General features: G+C 46.3%; 1 protein-coding gene across 1 annotated transcript in view; it reads left to right on the top strand.

Annotated features, from left to right (window-relative positions):
- The first annotated feature begins 757 nt into the window (after positions 1–757).
- The window catches only part of AMOTL1 (angiomotin like 1), a 68199-nt gene continuing 62344 nt past the window's right edge, over positions 758–6612 (top strand). Inside the window, exon 1 of the mRNA XM_027735606.2 lies at positions 758–810. The gene's annotated coding sequence lies outside the window, so the exon portion shown is untranslated. The remainder of the gene's footprint in view (positions 811–6612) is intronic.

The raw sequence follows: 6612 nt of genomic DNA, 5'->3' as shown, positions 1-6612 counted from the left end.
ACTCCAAGGCACAAATGGCATTCTATACTTGGCCACATATTCCTCTGTGGCTACAGATCTTTCTGGCAGTGAGAGATCAGTGTGTGCTGTTCTCTGCAGCTGAGAGCAGACAAGAATGAGTAGGCTCATTATGGGATTGGTCTTGGGATCCAAAATAATCTTGTACAAGCTTTTGGTGAGAAATGTCACCAGCTCAAGGCTTTTCAGAGCCTGTGGTCTAACCTGCCACAGGCACTGAGTTACAGCAGTGCTATTATCAGATGACTCAAGGGTTTGCTCAGCCTCTGAAAAATTCTGGCCAGGGCATTTTCCTGCACCTGCTGGTTAAACCTGCTCCAGCTGCTGTTGTTGGAGTAGACCGTAGCACGCAGGAAAGCTTTGCTGTGGGCAGGATGCTCCTGGCCATGCTCTGAGTGCCAGATGAACTAGAGAAAGGGAGCAGAGAGCTGCGGCATGGCAAAAAGAGGAGCACTGCTGGGGATCCCAGTGAGGGTAGAGGGGGGAGTGAAGAGCTCTTGCTCTTCAGTGATGCTAGAAAGGGCATAAGGGTTCATCCTGACAAGCCTCTGTCTTGACCTGATTCTGCGGTTTTTCAATAACAGATTTAAAAGAAAACCCGCAACACATACATGGAAGCTGTCAGGGTAACTGGAAGCAGGCTGAGCTTATCTGCAGTGTGATTAAAACAGTGTTTTCACCCCAGCTCTCCCCATCTATCTCTCAGCTGACCTTTCTGAGCATTTGTTCTTCTTCCCTCAGACAATGAGCTCTCCGAAGGTGCTCCAGCCCTCTTTGCTCTGGATCAGCTGGGTAAGTCCATACATGATACATTTTCCTCTCCCTGTTTTTTTCTATGTTGAGTAATTAAAAGATGACTTAAACAGGGTAGCTGCTGAATACTTTTTGCTGCATAAATTTATCAGCACTGGTGCCTCCTTTCTGTGTTGCTTTTGAATGCCATCCGTCAGAGGGATGGAACAGCTCAATGCTAGATATGTTTAATACCTTTCTGCATTAAATTGATGCAGGGTTTCTTCCCCTAGGAAAAAAGCTCTCACCTTTCTGATGCAGAGCACTATAGGATGGTGTTGCTTCTTTCCTGGGGGTTTGAGCTTAGCCCATAGCTGGCACTGGAGCTTCTGTGACTTTCTGGCACCTTGCAAAATGATGAGGGATTTTTTTAACCCCAGGAGGCAGAAGTAGAGGTGTGCAAAGCAAGAGTGAAGAGTAAGACATTCAGGGAGAAAACAACCTCAGATGGGCAAGGGAAGCTGAAGGCTTCAGAGCTGAATCCATGGTGGAACCCCACCTGGCAGTGATCTCCATCTAATTCCAGGGCCAAAGTCAAGAGATTTTTCAGGATATGTTACAGGTGTTTGAGGTAAGGTGGGGGTGAGGACTTGAACTGCAGGATGGGAAGCTTCTGAAGGATGGCTTCTGGCCACTCAGCCCTGGAATTCTGATGTGCAAGGAAAGGGCAAAGTCACAGAACCACAGAATGTGTAAGGTTGGAAAGGATCAGAGTGGGGTCATCTAGTCCAACCTTCCTGCTCAAGAACAGTCAATTGCACAGGATTGCATATAGATGGAATGGAATATCTTCAGGGAGGGAGACTCCACAACCTCTCTGGGCAGTCTGTTCCATGCTCAGTCACCAGCACAGTAAAGAGGATCTTCCTCATATTCAGGTGGAACTTTCTGTACATAGTTTCCACCCATTGTCTCTAGTCCTATTGCTTGGCACCACTGAAAAGAGCCTGGTTCCATCCTCTTGATACTCTCCCTTCAGATAATTCTAGACATCAGTGAGGTTCCCCCATCATTCTTCTTGAGGCTGAACAGGTCCAGCTCCTTCAGCCAGTCCTTGTAAGAGAGATATCCCAGATTCTTAGTCCTCTTCATAGCCCTCAAATGGACCTGCTCCAGGAGCTCCATGTCTCTCTTGTACTGAGTAGTCCATAACCAGACAAGCCCCCAGGCCCTCCTGAGAAAATTGGTAAGGCTAGAGATGGAGCAGCCTGGTGGGACCACTGTGGCACACCACAATGTCCATCATCATAACGTGACCAAGCACTAGCACTTCCTCCCAAAGAAAAGACACCTTCTGCTTCACTTTCAGGGCAGTGAATTCTCCATACTTGGAGATATTCCAAAGCTGCCTGGACATGGACCTGGGAAACGGGGTCTAGGCGGCCCTGCTTGATCAGGGGGTTGGATCAGATGAACTCCAGAGGTCCCTGCTAACCTCAACCCATCTGTGATACTGTGACTTCCCTACCACTCTTGAAACCCACTTTGTCCCCAGTAAAGATGATCCACATGCACCCACTGGGATGCTCACCACATATGATGCTGGTGGAAACTTGGGATAGGAGGGTAAAACTGCAAGAGCCCAGAGAGTGATTTTTGTCATGTATAACTATCTCCAATGTCTATTTCTGCTGCTAGGAGACAGATTCTTGAAAGAAAATCCTATAAATACAAAAACCACATGATGCCTCGCTGGTGCTAGAATGGTGGCACATCCTGTGTTGTCCTAACTGGCAGTTCCATACACTTGATGGTATTTTAAAGGAGTCTGTGTGAACTCTCTCCACTTGGTGTCAGGATAGAGACTGCTCTGACATGCATTCACCCAGAGGAGTGTCTTTACAGGGAATGGGAATAAAGCCAAGAGCCTTCCCTTGGGCACCTCATTCATTACCCGACTGTGGTTAAAACAAGTCAAGTAACTTTAAAATGCATTTTCTGTGACAGAACTTACACCAGCTCCTTTTTTTCTCTCGATCTTCCTTGTCTTACCCCTTGAACAGTCCCTTTCCTCAGTGACATGTGTTCATTTCTCCTAACCTTAACAAACCCTCCAGGTCTTAGCAAACATATTTAGTGACAAAGAAAAAGTTCCCTCTCCCAAATATCAAGATTTGGTTGATTTTAGTTGAGTAGCAAATAAATGCAGTAGCAGCTAGACAGATGATTTAGATGTACAAAATGAGATGATCCCTGGTCAAGGGGCAGGACCCTGGAGGGGTGGGGATCAGGGCTGACACATGGGACAACTGGTTGCTGGCATCCTCCTTGTGTTAACAGCGAAATAGTCTGTGCCATGCAGTATGATCTATTGCCTTCTGAGGTGGTGATTGGCATCTCCCAGGGCTTCTGCACAGCCCTGCTCCCATCTGAGGGGCAGGAGGATCTCCTTGGACACCACTTTTCCTCTGCTCAGCAATTTAGATATCCCTCAATCTGGAAAAGATTATTCAAACCAGTGTTTGTATCACCTTACATTTCCACTCTGCTTTCCAAACATAGCACAAGATGTAATTGCTCCATCCAAGGTAGACAAGACAGATAAAGGATGTGAGATAGCAGAACAAGTAATGGAAAACTGATCTCTCCACTTGCCTCCCTCCCAGCTGGTGAGTTTTCAGCTGGATCAGTCTCCCTGACCCAAGTCAGGCACAGCTGACTGGTCTGTGGTGCCAGGCAAGCCAGGCAGTAAGAGCAAGCACATTTTGGAGGGGAAGAGGACAATACCACCCTAGTAGCAGCTTGGATTTATGCTGTGTTGAAATGATTGTGTAGTCAGAGAATACCAGGTCAAAAATACTCACCCTTGGTCAAACCAGCCATCTGAGCAACAGGAGCAAAGGAGCAGAGAATAAAGGAGTATTATAATAACAACATCTGGAGACAAAACATCAATATTGTAAGAAAGGATCATCGGGATAAAAATCACAGAAAGGCAGGTCTGAGCAAGACTTCAGGAAGACAGCTACACTCCCCTCATGCCTGAAGGCAGGGCTAGTGCCTCTTGTTCATTCATCACCTTGTGTGGAAGACCAATGTGTCCCTGTCTTAGCAGCCTTCCCAGGCAAGCCACCCCAGTGTTTCACTGCACTGAAAGCGTTTCCTCAGTGTCCAAATAGATTTCTGTAATTTAAGCCAAAGGCAGGAGTAAGCAGAGAAAAGGCCTTCCACGGGTCATACTGAGGGTTTCTTGCCTATTTTGGAGGGACTGAAAGGGAATCCAATGGAGGATCAGTGAATTGTATCCCTTTTTCCTGCTCATGTCTTCCTTGACCTCTAGTCCTGCGTCCAGCTTTCTGGTAGCTTCTCCCAGCTTGCTACACCCTGCAAATGTAAAACGATGTGCTTGGATTTTGTGTCCTTTATGGAAATGCTGATCGGGACCAGATTCATGACAGGGCTTTTGTGTCACATCCTAACGTGGGTAACTAACCTCTCAGAAAAGTTTTGACCAGTCATGCACCCATCTTTTCATATTTTGTTGTAGTCCAGGTGTTCCTCTCTTGCTTATAGTGATACCATATGACACAGTATCACAAGCCTTACTTACACATCAACATGTACAGCATCTGCACCTTCTTGCTCATCTGCAAGGTTTATCACCTCATTGCAGATGATCAGATGAGTCTGTCTAGCTCTGTTCTTGCTGAATCTGTGCAGGATGTTATTCATACTCTCCTTTTCTACATGTTTGCAAAAAATTTTGGTAATTCTGAAACTTCCAACGACAGAATTAACAATGACTGAGAAATCACTTCTTAACTCTTCTTTCTGTCCTTGTCTTAAAGATTGGCTTGCCCTGCCCAACCTTTGGAAACTTCTCTGTGGTCTGCTGCTGCTGTGTAAGTCAGTGCATGGTTCACCTGTACCTTGAGCAGTGAGCACATTTCTGAGGTTACCTGGAGAAGTACCAGGTAGGGAGGCAAAGGGGACTGAGGGAGAGAGCAGCTTCTCCAAAACAGACACTGAATAAACTACAACTGGATGTTGCAGAAAAGAGGTACTTGAAGGAAGATACAGTAGAAGTACAAGATATATGAATAGCATAGAAGTAAATAAGTGCAGGAGAGATATGGGCATAGTGGAGATAGTTTAGCAAAGAGCCACAAGGATGGTGAGGGGACTGGGACACCCCTCCTCTTGGAAAAGGCTGAAAGATCAGGGTCTCATCAGCATAGAGAAGGGATGGCTCTGAGGGGTCTCATCAATGTCTATAAATAACTTTTAGGGAGGTTGTAAAGAGGTCAGGATCAGACTCTTTTCCATGGTGTCCAGTGCTAGGACCAGAGGCAAAGAGCACAAACAGAAACACAGCATGTTCCCTTTGAACATCAGGAAACACTTTTTTACTGTAAGGGTGACCAAGCACTGGCAGGGGTTGCCCAGGGAGGTTGTGGACTCTCCATTCTTGGAGATATTCCAAAGCCGCCTGGACATAGTCCTGGGAAGCAGGCTCCAGGTGGCCTTGCTTGAGCAAGGGGGTTAGACCAGAGGACCTCCAGAGGCCCCTTCTGACCTGAACCAGTCCAAGATTCTGTGGAATAAGGAAAGGCTTGAAACAACCCAAAGGAAGTACATTTTCATACAGTGCAAAATTCCATTGTGCAGCTCGCCACCACAGAATGTCTAGGATGCCAAAAGTATGAATGGGCTCAAAAAGTGATTAGAAAACATTTCAGAAGAAAGGTCTATGAAGGGCTCTCAGATTTGATGATGTGGCTAAAATGTCTGGCTCAGGAAAGGAAACGGGATCATGTACTAGAGGAAATAGCACTTGCAATGTTCCTTGTATTTTCTCTGCAGTCATCTACTGGAGGCCACATCAGACAGAGGACACTAGGAGCTCTTAAACTTTGCAATAGTCCAACGTGGTCCTTCTTGTATTTCCTTGGGTCCACAGTGTCCAACAAGAAGAAAAAAACGTACAAACCCACACCTTCTCTTCCTTTCCTTTTTTCATTTGTCTCTCCTTTCCCACAGCTTTGGCTGCTGGATTTCAGAAGATATGAATCAGATGGTGACTGTTGTGTTCCTTTTTTTCTGTGAATCATTAAAACAGAACATTTCACACTTGCTCTGTGGCCCAGCAGAGAAATGCTGTGTTGTCTCCTTGGCAAATCCTGAGGTGGAATTTCTGACTGTGGATAAAGTGATGTCAGGGAGAGAAAAACTCTCCCAAGAGGGGAACATGTGCAGACTGCTTTTCTGTCTCTCTCCCGTGCTTGGCATGTCTTCTCCCCATCTTCCATTCCCTCATCCCTCCCCTCTTTTTCACCTCCTTCCCACACCGCTGGCAATTTTTCTGCTTGCTGTTTTAAGATGATTTGACCGAATATCAGAAAAAAGAAAGAATGATTGAAAAATGCAAGGTGAAGGCCCCCAGCCCAGAAAGCCTTGGGTAGAGTAATGAGAATGTGATTAATTGAAATAATAAAGTGGGAGGGGAGGGCATGAACCTCACCCTGCCAAAATCGAGATGAAAATGCTTGTGTAGGAGATGCAATATCTCAGTGGGAACCCCTAGGACCTGCGCCTCACATTTCCCGGCAGCCGACCAGAGGAGGGATTAGCTGGCTGTGCTACTTATATGTTCACCCTCAGCACGGTGAGCCTGCTGGAGGAGGCTCCCCACAATAGCAGCTTGCAGGAAACACTGCTTTGGTGATACTGTGTGCCTGGGGAATAAATACACCCAGAAATGAAATCCCATTGGATAAATAAAAAGGGAAGGAAAGAGAAAGCCCTGGTCCCGCCCTGTTTGTTCCCACTGCTTTGTAGCCATCCAGCTGTTTCTTTTTCTTT

Source organism: Pipra filicauda, unplaced genomic scaffold (assembly GCF_003945595.2).
Source record: "Pipra filicauda isolate LSUMZ 115617 unplaced genomic scaffold, ASM394559v2 scaffold184_size3518187_pilon, whole genome shotgun sequence".
In the NCBI taxonomy this organism is placed as follows: Eukaryota; Metazoa; Chordata; class Aves; order Passeriformes; family Pipridae; genus Pipra; species Pipra filicauda.
Note: the sequence above shows the minus strand (reverse complement) of the source record. Positions and strands in the feature narration are given on the sequence as shown.